The following is a 19,047-nucleotide window of genomic DNA, read 5'->3' on the forward strand; positions in this document are numbered from 1 at the left end:
ATGAAGTTTTAACACAAGCATGCTACTTTATTTTTATTGTTTTTTTGTCCTTTTTCTCCTATTTGAGAAATTGCATTGACAACTTGTGAAAGTGAGGTGATTTAAATGTAAACAATAGAATTCAGTACAGGGGAAATATTTTAGTGGTTAATTTATCACAACAAGGGGAATGTTCACAATGTATTTTTAAAAATATGGAATACAACACATTTAAAATGTATAAAATATAATGAGAGAATACTTGTCCCACACATTCAGTAAAATACTCAGTAGGACTTGCTTGCTGAAGAAGCAAGACAATATAATCAGTATTTACACAAAATTTAGGAACAATAGGCATTTCCTCTGAAGGAACTTCAGGTGTCATATGTTGATGATCTCTACTTCTCCAAAAGTGCCAGTTTTACATAAATTTAGTCATATATCAAAGAACACTTTTTGTGAAAAAAGATTTTCATCTGGTCATTTTTAATACATTTGACAAGCATTTAAAAATGCCTTTGTTTACTTCACTATACAAATTCACATAAAAGACGTATTTATTATGGAAGACAACCATATCAGCATAATATGATGCTATAAAGAATCCTCCAAAAGAAATAACTAGAATACTGTGGAAGCTCAAACATAATAAGGCTTTATGAAAGAGAATGCTTAAGTTAATTCTTTTTTACATTTTTAAAATTTATGAGTGTGTGTCTGTGTCTGTGAAATATGTGTACAGGTGCCCATGGAGGCCCAAAAAGCGTGTTACAAGTGTTTGTGAGCTGCCTGATATGGATGCCAAGAACAAAAATTGGATCTGCTAGATGAGCAATATATGTTCATAACTGCTAAGCCATTTTTCCTATATCCTTATATTAAATTTTTAACGAGTACCCCTGAATATTTTAATTAGAGCAATGGTTCTCAACCTTCCTAATTCTGCAACTCTTTAATACAATTCCTCATGTTCTTCAACCATAAAATTATTTCATTACTACTTTACAACTGTAATTTTGCTACTGTTATGAATTATAATGTAACTACCTGATGTGCAGGATATCTGATATGTGACTCACAAAGGGGTAGCAACTCACAGGCTGAGAAACACTAATAGAGAACAGAAGGACTCTCATTCTACATGTGATAAGGACTGTGAAAGGGCATGGGCTAAGTTAATCATAGGTCTGGAGAGCAGGGATCAAACATAATTTCTCATTTTGTATTCCTGAATGTGCCTGCTATACAGACAGTGTTTACTTCTTATGTACTTTGTGGCTGAATTTTCCTGTATGCAGAGTTATTCTACAACATGGCAATTTTCCTGATGTTTGTTGAAAACAAGGAAATTTGCCATATTTAAATCACAAATTATCTATATCGTATCAGAAATTATTTGACAGTGACATGTTTTTAAGATGAAGCAGAGGTGACCAATTGTCCTAGTTTGATCTCTTATTGTTGTGATAAAATACCATTACCAAAAGCAACTTGGGGAAGAAACTTTCTGTTTTAGCTTATTGATTACATTAACCATTGCCAGAATCCAGGGAAGTAGGTAAAGGCAGGAACAAGGAGACAGGGAAAGAATCATAGTCCATGGAGGAAGGCTTTTTACTGGATTGCACCCTTACATATGCTTATGTAGCCTTTTCGTACAATGCAAGGTCACCTGCCTAGGAAAAGTGTTACCATAATGGGATGGTCCCTTTTATATTAATTAGAAACCAAGAGAATACTACATAGTCATGGCCACAAGATAATCTGATTAAAGCATTCCCCCAGTTGTCTTTTCCTAGCTGTGATTTTTATTAAAACAAATTCCAGTATATGGGGATAGGTTAAATTGAATTAAGAGTGAGATAGTGAAGAGACTATACTGAATGTGTAAAAGATTATCAGGGTATGGACTAAAGAGTAGAGTAACAATGGAAAGAAGAGACATATATGAAATCTACTACAAGACTCATTTACCCAATATAAGGAACATAAAAGAAAAAAAGGTTTGAGTAGATAACGAGACCCAGTTTGGACTTATTTAATTTGCAATATCACAAAGACATGCAGATGGAATTGGATTTTAAGTGATTCAAATTGCTGAGCTGATTATCAGTTCTGAAGATAGATATTTGGATGCCATCAGTAAATACAATCATTAAACTTACAAGAATAGGTAGTTAGGATCTCCTATAGACTATTGAGAAAAGAAAAAGAAAAGCAAGTGTGACATTTTCAAAATTATTGCACTGAGATTAGAGATGCAAGAAGAACTGTTCCATAGGAAATTATGATATCAACCAGGCGTTAGGAGGAAAACAAAATAATGAAATAAAAACAAAGAGCAAAGATTCTTGTACGTGCCACTAGGAAAAGTGCATGAAAAAATATAATCCATGAGAGAAAACACAAATGCCAAAAAGTATTAAAACAAAAACTCGAATTTCAGTAATCCAAAGTAATTCCATTAAATACGTATGAAATTTCAGTTGTAAAAATTCAATAACTTCTAATGATCTTCTGTATAGAATGCCATCAATGGTGTATATAGACATAAGTGTAAATTTGCAAGTGAGAAACAGAATATATATATAAAATCTATGAGGAATTTTGATATGACAGTTTATTTGTACCAGACCCAGAAAAACATACATGACATATACTCACCTATAAACGGATATTAGCCACATAATACAGTATAACACGCTACAATACACAGACGTAAAGAAACTGAATAACAAGGAAGACTCTAAGGAGGATGCTTAATTCTCATTCGGAAGGGCAAGTAGAATAAATACTGGGATCAGTGGAAGAGAAGGAACAGGAAGGGACCCGACCATAGAGGTCCTCTGAAAGACTGTACCCAGACGGAGATCCAAGCAGATGCTGAGAAACAAAGCCTAACTTTGAGGTGGAGCACAGGGAAGCTTATGGAAGAGTTGGGAGATGAAGAACCTGGAGGGGACAGGAGCTCCCCAAGGAAACTAATAGAGCCAACAAATCCAGGCAGAAGAGGAGAGTGCTGCAGAGACTGGTGCATCAACCAAAGACCATGAATAATGAGGACCTAGACTCTCTGCTCAGATATATTAGATAAGCAGCACAGTCTCCTTGTGGGCCCCATAATATGGGGAGTAAGGACTACTTCTGACATAGACTCTGGTGCCCACTCATGGATCACTTTACCCCCCGGCAGGGCAGACTTGCTAGGCCACAGAGGAAGAGGATGCAAACAGTCTAGATGAGACTTGATAGGCTGAGGTAAAATGTTAGGGGCAGAGGGCGCCTCTTTTCTAAGGACTACAGGAGGGGATAAGGGAGGTGGGACTAGGAGGCGACAAGGGAGGAGGCTACAGTCAGGGTGAAAAACAAACAAATTTTAAAAAATAAAATCAAAATAAATGATTTTTTAAAGATAGCTTAATAGTGCAAGTCCAAATGCTTAGAGTCATTCCTGATTGGTAAAACCTATAATCAAACCAACTAAAAAAATGGTTAACTCAGGCCATTCTACCTGCAAACTCTAGTCTTCATCTGAATAATTTTCTAATCATTATCACCCTCTATCAAACTATCAATTTACTTTGATTAAGACTAGGTAACAGTATTTGCAAAGATTCTTATATTTATTGTTGCCCCCTGTATGGTTTTCTACACAGGGACCAGTATGACTTTTAAATTTCAATAAGATCTGTGCTTTGTCCCTTTCCTACCTGTTAGAGAGTAATAAAATACATATATCATATACAATATAATTTAAATATTAAAGAAAAATGATCAAGTACTATACAATCCTGAACTTTTTTGGTTTTAGATTATATACTGTATTTCCTATCCAATCTTGCTCAAAACCTTCTATACACTTTTCCTTCTGCTTTGTTTCTTTATATAATTTTGTCATTGGGGACCTTTGTGCATACATTTTCCTCTACTTGGTTGAAATGTTTCCAGATTACTACTGGTTGAATTTCTCATTTTGTCCATATGTTTAGATAGTCATTCTTTCACCATAACTGCCTACTCTGCTATTTGCATTATTTCTATTATACTTCTTCATTTTCTACTCCCCCATTCTGTTTCTATTTTCTTTTAGATTAATTAGAATTACTTGGTACCATACTGTGTTTTGGTTTGTTTATAACTTACCAACTTTTCTAGCATATGAGCTCCATGAAGCCATGAGCTACTTGACTTTTTGTTCAATACTACATCCATATAATCTAAAATAGTGCTCAACATGTACTAAATGCTTAATTAATACCCAGTTTTTTAACTATAGTATTTTTATTTTTAAATGTATATTTTATTTATTATACTCTATTTACATTATATCCCGATTGTTATTCCTTCACTCTTATCTTCTCATTCTCTACCCTCCCTCCTTCTTCTGCCTATTCCCCTCCCCTAGACCTCTGATGGGGGGCCCTCACACCATAACTTTTTGGCGACAGCCTATTAGGTCTCATCAGAATAGCCTGCATCCTCTTCCTCTGTGTACCCAATAGGCTTTCTTGCTAAGAAGCAGTGACCAAATCATGGGCACCAGAGTGAATGTCAGAGGTTCAGCAACAGTCCCACCTCCACCCCACATAGATATTCAATGGCCATTGGTTACATCTGAACAGGGGGTCTTGGTTCTCTGCATGGATTGTCTTTGGTTGGTGCATCAGTATGTGTAGGCCTCCGTGTGTCCAGATCTGCAGGCTCTGATTACCTCCCTTTGGAGTTCCTGCTTCCTCCTAGACCTCCCACTCCCCCACTCTTCCCTACAACTCTCAGTGCTCTGCCCAAGGTCCAGCTCTGAGTCCCAGTATGTATCCTGATACCCCCACTGGGTAAAGTCTTTCAGAGGACATCTATTTTGGACTAATATCCACTTGTAATTGAGTATAGACTGTATGTGTCTTTCTGGGTCTGGGTTACCTCACTTAGGATGATCATTTCTAGTTCTATCCATTTGCCTGAAAATGTCAAGATTTCCTTGTTTTTAGTAGGTGAATAATATTCCATAGTGTAAATATGCCAGTTTCTTTATCCATTCTTTGGTTGAGGGATCTCTAGATCATTTCCAGATTCTAGCTATTACAAATAAAGGTAATATCTAAAATGTATAAAGAACTCAAAAAATTAAACACTACCAAAGCAAATAATCCAATTAAAAATGGGGCTCAAAATTAAAATGAGAATTCTCAACAGAGGAATATTGAATGGCAGAAAAACACTTAAAGAAAAGCTCAGTGTCCTTAGTCATCATGGAAATGCAAATCAAAATGACTCTGAGATTCCATCTTATACCTGTCAGAATGGCTAAGATCAAAAACTCAAGTGAGGATGTGGAGAAAGGGAAACACTCCTCCATTGCTGTTGGGAGAGCAAACTTGTACAAGCACTTTGGAAATCAATCTGGCACTTTCTCAGAAAATTGAGAATAGTGATACCTCAAGACATTTGCTCAATAAATATCAGTTTCATAAATAAGAAATCATAAAGACTTGATGGGATGCTAATTGGTAAACATTTGGCAGTTTTCAGCAAAATTATTAAGCACAGCATCTATGATTCTAGATTAGTAGTGGAGCATTTATCTAGCATATGTCAACCCTTAATTCTATCCCTAGTACTACAGAACAATATTGATATCAATTTTACCACTTACTTTACTTTTGAGAATTTGTACTAAAGAAATAATATGAAATGAAAAAGAAAAGTTGTATGCTAAGATTTTTCACCAAACCTTTTTTGTAATGGTAGAACATATGCTCATCAAGGGGACTGCTAAATGATTTATGATATGTTGTGAAAATGCAATAATTTATGATTATTAAAGATGCTGTTTACAAATATTTTATGTGAAAGGAAAATGTGCATATTATATTTGAACTAACAAAGTTAGATAGGAAAGTATATGTGCCTTATATACATGTAAGAAAAAAAGATTTAAAATTGATGCATAAAACTATTGAAAAGAAAAAGCCCTGTGTTTGGAGGAGGTAGATAGGAGGCAGAATTTTCTTTTCTTTTCTCTGTGTTTAGATGGTCTAGAATAGATTATATAACTTTAATTATCAGAGTATATGTACAGGAGAAAGTAAATACAAAGCACAAAATAATTATTGGTATATTAACCTAATGTTTAGGTGGTAGGTTAGAATGAACTATTCTTACCCTTCCTTAATGCTATGGCCCTTTGTTACAGTTCCTCATGTTGTGGTGACCCCAACCGTAACATTATTTTTGTTGCTACTTCATGACTGTAATTTTGCTGCTGTTATGAGTTGCAAAATAATTATCTGATGTGTCAGATATCTTATATGTGAACCCCTCCAAAAAAAGGGGAGATTTGAGAGCCAGTGAGCTAGAGGGAAACAAATCAGGTAGAACTGTTCTCTGGCTGTTTTATTGAAGCGGTCCATAGGCAAGTGGAATAATTGAAAGCCTCTAATGAAATTTAGTCTTCATTCACTAGAGAATGAGAGAGGGCTGAGTTTATCCTGTCAGTGTTTGAACAGGATGTTAATGGAAGATTAGGCAAGTTAAGGCTTCTTCATATTGCTGTGGAAAGCACTAGCAATTTGCTTCATGTAAAACAGAAGTGATTACTCACTATATTTCTTCATGTCATGTAGTAAAAACAATTAAGTGAAGTTAGACTACAGATTACTTGGCGATTCAGCCATAGTCACCTCTAATGGAAAGGAAGAAAAATAGCACTGACAACTTTTGGCAGGTCTCATCATTAGGAATGCCCATATTGTAAGAAAGAAAAGAAGCTGGATCCAATAATGTAAACCTAAAAGTTCTTTAGGCCCAGAGGAAAAAAGGTGACAATACAGAGCAGAACGGCATTAATTGTCTAAGAGCACCGATCATTGTAATGGGGAAACTGTCTCTATTATTAACACAATTATTTTCTACAAGGTCTTTGAGTAAATGTTCCATTAGAAAAATAGCATTTGGGTTTTCAAAGAAGCAACACAGAAACACATAACCATTAGTAAAATAAAGTATAGTGACTTATGTGCTACCTAAGGGCCTTGTAAATAGAAATAGCTCTTACAGATAAAATTATTAACTAATTGAATAATTATTGGAAACCAAATAAAATGACCCTTTTCTTAAATTAATAGAAATTATAATTTTGAAACCCGTTGAAGATAGCAATTTATACACATATATGTATATTTCACACATGTAATGTTCATATTTTAACATTTAAATCAGAATTTTAAAGTCTCATCTGCTTACTTTCAATTCACTCATTTCCTCTCCAGTTGTGGAAAGTAATTATTTAGAGATACTAAACACCTCCATTGTGAAGGCAGTAGAATAGTATTCTTTTCATAGGATCAAACAAGAGGTATTATTTGAAGTCTGGACTAGATGAGATGGTCTCTTAATGAGCTATCTAGATTTATATTTAGGATTTAGGATTCAGCTGTCATGAAGTAGTCTATTTCTACATCATAAGTCAGTTCTGTGGGCTATCATTTTAATCTTTTATATCATCTGCTGTTTTGCATCTGGTGTATGTTATTTGCCTCATCCCAATGACAATACTCTCATTTTGTTAAATGGTGGTTAGCACACATTCAGTCACTGGACAGGTTTTTCCTGTTTGGACATGAACTCTTTGGTGAGGTAAAGAGTTGTAAAAGGTAAGGGAAGTGGAACATGTTAGGAACCGGTAAGCAATGGCAAACAACCTGGGGTATCTGACATAGATCAACCTATACACTGGCCTTCTATAATCTTAAATGGGGCAATTCACTTCTAAACGCTGAAGCAGGAAAGCAATTCAGAAGTGAGCAGAGAAGAGCTATATCTTTTTAAAGCCAGTCTGCTTCCTATTTCTCTGTGTACCTCACCAAGCCAAAATGCTACATATAGGACAGTTTATTTTTTTAAGTACATTTTTTGTTAGCTCCCTTGCAGAATCAGCCTTATGAGTATGAAGCCAGTTTCTGCAGAGTCGCTCTGGTGTATGATCATTACTTTCTGAAGTGCCTTCCCTTGAAGATTCTAACTTAGCACTCTTATGGAATCACATCAACATTTGAGGAAAGCTGTGTCTTTTTTGAGCAGTATTAACAGTGATGAAAAATGCACATTGAGCAATTAGATTGCAACTAATCAAAAGCACTACTTCATTTTATTATGAATGATTTATATATAGTGCACTGGACATGGAAATCATTAGTAATACTATCATACCCTATTATCATTACAAGGTCATCTTAGTGATTTTTCAAAGGTGACAATGATATTACTGGCCTACATTCAAATATTGTCTTTTGTCTTGACAAACTTAAAGCATGTTTTGAAAGATTTGTCCTCACTATTGAGAATTTCCTCCAAATATTAAAGTAATAGATTTGGGAATTAGTTGAATGATAAATTGGTGACACAAGATTAAATGTCAATCTTAAAATATCAAAATGTTGAATTTTAAAGTTGATATTTTCTCTTTCTTCTGCTTTGATTCTCAATACTACATTTTCTACAATGAAGTTTTATGAGACCATAATACATCTGTTAATATATGACTATACATTCATTAAAGAAATGTTAGATAATGGAAACATAAACAAGAATCATGTATTTTAAACATAGTTTTCTATACTGGTTGTAGTATAAATTACCTTATCATGTGCTTTTTATTTACCAATATTTTTGTTACAAGTTCTAGGTTAATAAAATATACATATGTATATAAGTAGAGAGAGAAAGAGCTGAAACTAATAAAATGTATAGAGAAAAATTAATAGTTTCTCTCTCTCCCAACTCTTCAGAGTATTATTTAGAAACATAGGTAGAAATTAGATGAACAATTGACATATCTTAATTGTCTTCATATCATGCTTGTGTTCTATTTAGTAACACATGATGTAATTATGACTTGACCTGTTTAACCAAAATATAATCGTTATATTTTGGATATTTTCTATTACTTATCATGTAAATTATTACATAAAACTCTTTGAAGGCAACTCTCATTATTTCCTTATAAATGAATACATTTAGGAAAAAGATCAAATGAACCGCATTTCTTAAAGGATTAATATCTATTGACAAATTGTTTTCCGTAAATGTACCAATTTACATTGCTTATGGGAGGTTTGTAAAGTTTATATGTTAACCACCACCATTACATTACATATTGAATATGATATGTCACAGGAAGATGTGCTTCTTCCAAGTAGAGTATTAGTGTGGCTCATTTTTTAACAAAGCTTTTGTCCAAGTGCTAAGCATGGAACATGTTAAAAAACTTTTATATATAAATATGCTATATAAAGCACCATACAAAGATAGCATGTGAGGCATTAAATCAAAGAATGAATCAAAAAGGGAAAGACGTGTATCCTGGTGCTGGCTCTGCAATGTATATATATATGAGTCAGTGCAGCAATGCTAGCCATTGAAGCTCTCTGAGCCTTAGTTTTCCAAACTTACAACAGTTATTTGGAGAAATAGATGAAGTGTGTATATGAAGGCTTTCAATACAGCACAGGTGACTAATATACTTTAAGAAACTATGGTTACTATAAGCTTTATGTTGTTAATGACACTGTGATATCATACCATCTTAAAATGTTGGGTGAAAACTAAATGAGGTATATGGAGTGAACATGAATTCCATACCATTCCAGATATGTACTCTGCAACTAAAACAGTATTCAACCTAGAATGTTACTCAACAGTAGGGTGTTTTTCTACATGCCCAAGAAGAAAAGTTCCAGCCCATGCAAAGCAAAACAATAAAACCAAAACTCTCTCTATTAGCACTGTAGTTAATGTAATTGAAGTTTCAAGCCGACCCTTAAACAAGAAACCTACTTCTCTTGTAAGTTAGAAAACAAATTCTGCTCTATAAATAGTCCCATGTCCAGACTTACCTCTCAGCCTATATATATCAATCCCTTTCCCTCAAAGAAATACTGCATTAGACTTGTTCGTACATATATCTGAAAGATAATTTGGCCTAATTTATTTACAGGAATTACAAGGGTGATTTTTCTTCTGCTTAACTTCTCTTCTGGATCTAACAAGGTATGTTCAATCTATGCTGAAATTTTTGATATAATAATGTATATTTATTGAGTTTATTTTAACTAAAATACATTCTTTAAATTTTTGAATTTTATATGTCTATTTTATATATAAACACATTTATGAACCCCATCATTATAAGATAATATTTACAAAATCAAATGTTCAAAGTATTCTATAAGTTTGAATTATTAATTATTTGAAATATTGCTATACACTGCAACTAAAATCAAGAGTTTTCATGATTAATGGGATCCCCTTTAAAGTGAATAGAAAAAGCAGTTTCCAATGAGAACTTTTGCAAAATTATTTAATAGTTCTCATTGGTTAAAATAAATACGGCATTTATTCCTATCAATGGAACAAATTTACTACAGAACAAAATTTGCCTCCTGGAATACACGTTATGATTCTTTAAAAAGGCACAAATAAAATATTTTAATTTGATTTTTTGAATATTGACTAAGCTATTGCATTAATTTGTTTAACTTTCCATGGTTTCTTCCTTTCATCTATCTACACATCCACATGACCAGTGCACATTCACTAAGCAACTATCATCAAACATCATTGTACTCGTTCTTCTCATAAATAACTAATGTAGCTATAATTCAACCAGAGTACTAAGTAGTTTTGTAGTCACCCTCTGTTTGGTAGAATATATAGAAAATTTGGCAAGATTTGTAACATACCTTACAGTTCTTAATTTTGTTAAAATTTTAGTCACTATCCAGTTCTTAGTAACTAGAGAATAGACAGTAATGTTCTTTTTAACCTTTGGACACTATCTGTGACAGTGCTATATACCATTAATCAAAGTCTCATTTCAAGTGGAAAAAAGTGAAAGGATGATCTGAATCTGTAGTAACTTGGTAAGTCTTTGACATCACTTGACACTTTTAAAACTATATAGAGAAGTGTACAAAAAACCAGAAATCACCCAAATCTTCAAATTTTTTAAACACTTTGAAAAATAAACTAAATATATAAATGTGGTACTAAATATATCATTAGTTGGAGATGAAGTAATTTTAATTAGCCTATAACATATAGTTAAATTTATTAGCCACTTGTGACTATATTACACATAATTTCATTTACCCTTCCTCTAGATGTACTATATTTAGAAGAAGAATATCTTGAAAATATTTCGATAATTATACAACAAAAATTATGATCAGAAAATCAGAGGACAAATTAAAGAGTTTCCTTAGAGAAGAATTGAAGATTTTCACATATCATGTTATTTGTGAAAGTAATTCTCTTAATTTGGAAGGTGTCTATATGCCTATTTTATGATATTAACATATATTTAATACTAAGAAAGCTTTATAGCTTATGTGACTAAATAAAGCACAATTAAGGGGAAATATCTCTAACAGACTTTAAGGATTTACACTTACAAAAATTATTGACACTGTACAGACCTTTCTTTCTTTTGAGGTTACGGGGGTTCGATACCAGGTTTCTCTGTGTAGCCTTAGCTGTCCTGGACTCACTTTGTAGACCAAGCTGGCCTCGAACTCACAATTATTTTCCTGCCTTTGCCTCTCTGAGTGCTGGGATTACAGGCGTGGGCCAGGCTTCTGTACAGATATTTTATAGAGCATCTAGGTTTCCTTTTTTAGAGAGAAAACATGGCATGATTTTTAAAAAAGTCTTTGTGGTTGGCCAGAAAACCTGAACTCTACACTTAATTTTACATTAACAATATATTTATACTTTAATTATTTCTTTTTCATTTTCCCATCTATGCTAACAACTTTGAGATTAATAATTCCAACCTTTTCCTTGCTCAAAAAAAATCCTATAATTCAAATTTAATTGTTGGTGCTGGAGATAAGGATACATTGGTAAATTTCTTGTAGCTTCATCATGAGGCTCTGGATTTGATCTCCTAACCCCACTTTTAAATAGCAAGGTATATTTCATTACTTTGGAAGATACCTGAGGCTATCTGGCCATAGATTCTAACTGAATAAGTAAGATCTATGCAGATTCAGTGAGCGACACTATATGGGAAAAAAATGTAAGGTTGAAAGTGATTAGGGAGGTATGGCGGTTGGAATGAAAATAGCCCCCAAAGGCTCAAATACTTAAATGCTTCATCCCTAATTGGTAGATCTGTTTGTGAAGGATTAAGAGGTGTGGCCTTATTGGATGAGGTATGTCACTGGGAGTGGGCTTTGAGATTTCAGAAGATCATTCTAATCCCAGTTAGCTCCTTCTTTCTCTGCCTCATGCTTATGGATCAGATGTAAGATCTCAGCTACTGTTCTAGCACCATGCCTGCCTGTCTGCTGCCACGCTTCCTGCCATGCTGATCATGTGCTCACACTCTGAAACCATGAGCCCTTAAATGAAATGCTTTGTCCTACCTGTTGTTGTGGTCATAGTGTTTTGTCACAGTAGTAAAAAAAAAAAAGTCAATAAGACAGGAAGACACCTGACCTTGACCTCTTGCTTCCACATGTGCACTTGCCTGCACACACACACACACACACACAGAGAGAGAGAGAGAGAGAGAGAGAGAGAGAGAGAGAGAGAGAGAGAGAGAGAGAGAGAGACATACAAGCACATGAAGCCACAAATACATTCCCTACCACACTCATACAAACACATGCACACACACAAAAATAAGGATTCTTCTCAGGTATGCATATGGAATCAAGATTTTTGGTTAAATTAGAAAATATACATACAAGTCATCGACCAATGTTTTTTGTTAAGTGGACCAAGTAAATTGGTATTAAGGTATTTGTTTCTTTTTTAAATAAAGCAGCTGTGTATTCTTGAACCACTAGCACCCACTCACCCCACCCCTAGCAATACTTGCACAGTCATTATACTAATTAGACTGAAGTCTAAGTTTAGCTAGTAGTTTCAAGTTCTCCTTCTTGGTAAAAAAGGCTTAACTGTGGGATGTTTCCATGCTGATTCTCTCTGTGTCTCTTAAAGTTCAGCAAACTCTGTTTCTGCCTTTTTGCTAAGGTGGTCATTCAAGGTCAAGCATTTCTCTGTACCTTGAAATCAGCCAAGTGCATAACCCAATGACTTCAAACTCCAATGCTTTCAATCTGGCACCTTTCATGAGCATTGTGTTCATATTAAAGCATTCAAAATATATTCGACTTTATATACATATCATGGCAATAACACCCTGGGCACAGGACAGTGCCTGGGAGCAAATAACCACTTGGAGTTAATGATCTGAGGGGCAGCTGAAGGACCATTGACTCTTCCTAGCCATTCCTTCATCCTTATAAAATGTCTATTCCTGAAGTGCCAAGCCTCCAATATTTTTTCTGTCTCACATCAGATTAAGTAGTGGCTATAAATAATAGTATTTAATACATAATAATGAGATGTGGCAATGCAATAAAATACCAACAATTCCAGCACTGTATAAAGATGGCTATTCTGATCAAACCCCAAAAGAAGCAGTAAATGAAGTTCATGAATCATAATGTTTTAGAAGTGACTTTCACCTTATTGATTTGAAATGAAATAGAAGAATTCATATAGTTTAAGGGAGTAGTTCACTTTCTTTTGTTCTATATTCCATTGATGAGCGATTCAATACAAAAATATTTTAAAATGCCTCTGACACCCCTTTTAAATACATTTTAAGTAGTGTATGTTAATTTTCTCCTATTTAATGCTATATTTTTTGAAATATGTAAAGCTGTGAATTAAGGAACAAATACAGCCCTACAATGTTTTTTTTTCCCAAAAGAAGGACTTTTATTTATCTATTACTATGACACACATTAAGTTTCCACAACTGGGCATCAAGCTAAGTTCTTGTGAAATAAGAATCAGCAAGGGGTAGGTTCTACACTCAGAAGCACACAGTATGTAGTTGAGGGCTGAAATATATATATATATATATATATCTCCAAATGTTCAGTGTTTTTATTATGTGATATATAAATGTGTTTGTTTTGAGCATTATTCTTCCAACTGAAAAAGTTTCATGTATGAAAATCCATTTGGTAAAGTAATAATATATGTGATCTCAAAATAACTCTGCATTAAAAACTTTTTAGGAATCACAGCTCATGTTAAGCAGAAATTCCTGCCTTCTAATTGGTAGAATTTATGACAATACCATGTCATAGGACAGAAAGAATTAAAATTGTATACAGAATTAAATGTTCAAATTAGATGGCTTTAAGTTAAACAAAATAACTGGATTATCTATCAAGGCTAAATGAAACTCCAAGGTACTTGAAAGTAGAAGAAGGTAAGAGAATAGAAATGAAGAAAGATGGCAGAATGAAAGCAACTTGACATGATATTGGATCCCTTAAGATAAAAGAAGGTACCCTGGAATGTGAGCAACTTCTAGAAGCTGAAAAAGTCAAGAATGCGTATTATACCCCAGAGTATCAAGGAAGAAATTCAGCCTCCTGTCATTCCGACTTTATCCCATCAATAACAATTTAAGACTTCTGACAGCCTGGAATTTATGATCATTCTTTGTTGTTTCATAGCATCAAATCCTCACTTGTTTACTAGACTACTGTTAAGTTGTTGAGAAAACTTGCAAGTGTTTACTTGTAAGCTAATCGTCATTGCTAATAAACACAGTTCAGGATACTTCTGAGATATCTTGTCCAGTGATCATCCTCAACCCTCAGTCCCAGCCCTAGATATCCTTTAGGACATTCCTTCAGAAAAGGAATTCGTCAGGCCTTTGGAAGTTTTTAACAATTCTGGCATTCCAATTCTCAGAGAGAATTTAGACCTTTTCCCATTCCTTCTATAGATCATTTGAGAATATTCTTCCCATTCTTTTGTTTTATAATCCTCTTCTTTCATGTTTAGAGTACAAGGACTATGGTTCAGTGAGAAGTAGTCACTTAAGTGAGAAGGATGGAGGTACTACATTTCTAATATGTTTTTGAGGAGAAAAATGTGGAAAATTGAACATATTGTAACAAAGTAGTCTTACATTTTTTGGCCTACTGATTAAAAGTCCTCCGAACTGTGTTTATGGCCTAGGATTATCCTCATTATTCTGTTTCCTGGATTCTGTCTTGCCCCTCTTCTTTTTTATCCCTCTTTTTGAAAACTGCTGGTAGTTTTTGTCAGCTTTAATACTATACTATTTACGATACCTATCTTCTTATACCATGCATTCATAACATACTAGACTTGTATCTGTGGTATAGAGATAAAGTGTATATGCATAGAGTTTAAATATAAGTAAACCAGTTCTGTTTAATGAAACCAGTTCTATTTAATGTTCAACTTGGGTAAGTCAGTAAAAGGGAATAACTCTAAGACTTATTCTCTCTACCTCTACAAGAGAGATAATAATTATTCCTGATAAATCACAGATATGTGAGGTTTCCAGTGAAATACACATAGCATATAAAGTATATTTCATGTTCAATAAATACTGGCTATTAGTTCCACTATTATTATTGACACAGAAAGGAAATAAATTGGTGACAATTTAATCAGAAGGTGAAATCAGCAGCAACTGATTAGAAAGCATTAGAAAGTCTTTACAAATGATATAATGCTGGCAATAGTAGATCTGTACATATGAATTGTTAGAAAGTATTGAACAGTAATTTTACATTATCATATGAGCATAATGGTAGGGATGGGAAGATGCTTAAGCAAAAGAAGCAATGACTCCTGCCCCCCCAATCCTCATAGTCTTTTTAAAAAACTATAATAATTGTATACTACTTAAGTTTAATATGAAATATGGGCACTAGACAAATTAATAACCTGTGCTAGGGAAATTTATGCAAGGACATTTGTAGCATATGTCCTCCCTACTAAGGAACACCTCATTTCCCTATGAGGCAAATGCTCCAATATTTGTATGGTTTGAAGATTTTTATTAGCATTAATCTTTTGTCTTGCAATAAGATTGCCTTTAAAATAGGTCTTCCTATTTTAAATATACTACCATTGATAAGGAGTAACCAGGGTAAGATTATAATATTCACTTTTAGAATATAGAGTTTACCCTGTTGCTAGTATGACATACAGGAGCCAAAACTAGAGACTATAAATGACTATTTCCATACACAATAAAAAGAAGAAAAGAAGAAAATATCAAGGACAAGAATACAATGAGCCATTGGGATAATGAAAGTGGGGCATATGTCATCAGTGGTTCTGGGTTAGGGTTAGGGTTCAGGGCTAGGGTTACGGTTAGAGTGTAGGAATTAGTTGGAAGGCTTGTTAAGATGGAAATTTCTGATCCATACATCTGAGTTTATGATTACTTGGTCTGGATGATGGCTAATAATTTGTATTTCTAATATATTCACAGGGGATACTGATGGCACAGGCCCATGGAATATACTTTGAAGACCATAGGCTTTTAGATATGCTAACTATGTGGAACTGACCAGGATAGGTCACTTAAATAGAGAAGGAATTTAAAAGAAAGCTTGGAAGACTAAGTAGATGGTGATTATATTTAATGCTACTAAGATAAATTTTAGGCAGAAATGAAAGAAAACATGTTCATATTTCTAGCAAGGAAAAGGCAGCTGAAATAGTTAATCAGTACCATATTTGTGATCAGGTTGTGTTCTACCTTCAGAGACGTTTGACCTTGTATTTTGAACCAGCTTCTTCTGTTCCCACCTAATTCGTTTTTATCTGCATTGGTGCTATTCAAAGGCAAGATGGGAGACTGCAGATTAGACTTGTTGACTACAAGGAGGATAATGAGCCTCATTTTATATTTGTTGCATTGAGAGAACCTTTGAAATATTTAGTGAAAGAAGCTGAAATGAAAAATTAGACTTTAGCATCTAACTTAAAATAAGTATATCCCCTTGTGTCAGTATGGTATTAGCTTCTTAGGCAAAATTTAAAAGAAAGTATGGAGATGGAGCAGGGGTTCTACCAGCTACATCACTAGGTAAAGTTGTTATTACTCTAGCTGTTTACTTTTTGAATTCTTTGTTATACACGATACACACACACACAAACACATAAATATATCACTAGCAAGTGATTGTTCTGAAAGTATATTTGACTAATGCTGTGTGTTTGTATTTGTGTGTGTGTGTGTACAAATATATTTAGATTGTGCTTTAGTCTACTGACTTTCTATACATCTACCATAAAATTTATAAAGTTTTCTGTGTGGTTAATTTGGTCATAGCTGACAATCATCTTTAGTAGTAGAAATCAGTGAATTCAAAGCATGTTCACTCTTAAGTTTTCCTTGAACACTCAAGTGACTGAGCTTTCTTTATATAGCATATTATCAATGTTGTTACAGGGAGAGTGAGGGGGATCCATATAAGGGTTTTTTCATTTGTTTTATTTATTGTGGCCTATTTCAGTAATGGTCAGAATTTTCAACACCTACAGAATTTTCACAAACTTTCAAGGTTAAAGGTAGTTTGAGAAGAAACTGCCTTAAAATAGAGTAGAACTCCTAAATGTTAAGCAAAATGTTTAAATTAATAGAATTGATTTTGTTGCAAAAGGGATTATTATTGGTAAATTGATTATATATGCATTAAATATGGATATGCATATCTTAACAAACTATATGCTTCAATTCACTTGTCATTTTTAAAGTTCCATGAACCCATAGAATCTTCTCAATATAGAAGGCAGAAATATTGTAAGATAGCTAATTACAGCCTTTCTTTAACAAAAACTTCAATAAGAAGCATAGAATGAATTGTCCCATTTATTCTTTTGACTAAATGATTAGATACTTGTAATTTGTGGATTAGAGATTTATCTGCTTCCATCTGCAAGGCTCATAAGGAAACTAACTTGTAGATTGAATTCAGTTTCTTGTAACATTTAGCTATGACCTTTCAAAGAAAATAGAAACATTGCTCAATTAGTAGTTGTCCCTCTGGCTCAGAAAAAGAAAAATAAAGTATAAAGAAAGAAATACTGGAAAAGCAACTACAAGACTGAAACCAAACATAAAAGATTTAGTAAATGCCTACAGATAACCTATGATCTAAAAGGCATGTGTGTTTATAAACAGGATGCTTAGTAATCGGATAAGAGTTGATGGAGGTGAAGCTTATGATTTCTGGAAAATCTCTCTGAGCAGAAGTTCTTCCATAAGACTATTAGTATTTGAGCTCTTTGATACTGCTAATCTGACAGATGAATCCAACAATGTGCACTTTTCGTAACACAATGGCTGTTTCCTAGTTCACCATCTTAACATAATAAACTTAAAAATACTATTTCGCTATCCTGAAGTATCCCAAGACATATTAAAATTGCAATATTTCCTTTAAAATGCAATAAAAGTAATGATAAAATTCTGAAATAATTACAAAGGAAAAATGTGACCCTCTAACATGTGATGCCCAATCTGCAGAAGTGATCATTTTCTTTAAAATAGGTGTTAAACTAGTGACCTTTAAGAAGCATCCTGTTTTTACTAGTTATTTGACAGATATCAACTGAAACAATATAATTTGGAAAATTAATTTATGTTTGCTAAAAACATACAAGTTACCTATTTTTGTCCCAGATTCATTTGTATATATGCATATGTATTTGAATTTTAGATCTTCTTTGGAATGGAAATAATTCCAAATATATCACTCAGTCTTTTCAATATAAGCTAATATAAATAACACAAATTTCCACTGTCCTTAATTTGATCTAATTTTATAACTTTCCTTTTTAAAAAATCACCTTGATGGATGTTACAATATTTTACTCAGCTTACCACAACATCCTGTAAGATGTGTCATTGTGTCATCTGTTTTTTCTAATTTGTACCAAGATGGCAGTTTTAATCATAAGAGTGCATGAAGTTAATGCTCATTTTACTGCTGACTGTCGCTTGAGGAGGTGGAAGAAGATGCTGAAAAAAGATTCTTTGGTAATTCTGAGAAAGGCTGATTTTCAGTTAAGTACATTTTTGTAAGTCATTTCGCCATTTCGTAAACAGGCAATGATTATTCCTTCAGACAGATGAAATATTCATTAAGAAGAGAAGTGAGGAAATCACAGTACTATTAAAGAACAGCAAAGGAGTGGGAG

The 19,047-nt window shown here is 33.6% G+C and overlaps 1 protein-coding gene across 4 annotated transcripts in view; it reads left to right on the forward strand.

Annotated features, from left to right (window-relative positions):
- The window catches only part of TENM1 (teneurin transmembrane protein 1), an 839,058-nt gene that overhangs the window by 8,724 nt on the left and 811,287 nt on the right, over nucleotides 1–19,047 (forward strand). For all 4 annotated transcript variants that reach the window (XM_084789577.1, XM_084789578.1, XM_084789576.1 and 1 more), the window contains exon 2: nucleotides 9,977–10,029. The gene's annotated coding sequence lies outside the window, so the exon portion shown is untranslated. The remainder of the gene's footprint in view (nucleotides 1–9,976; nucleotides 10,030–19,047) is intronic.

The sequence above is a fragment of the Acomys minous genome (genome assembly GCF_964271855.1).
Source record: "Acomys minous genome assembly, chromosome: 7".
Lineage (NCBI taxonomy): Eukaryota > Metazoa > Chordata > Mammalia > Rodentia > Muridae > Acomys > Acomys minous.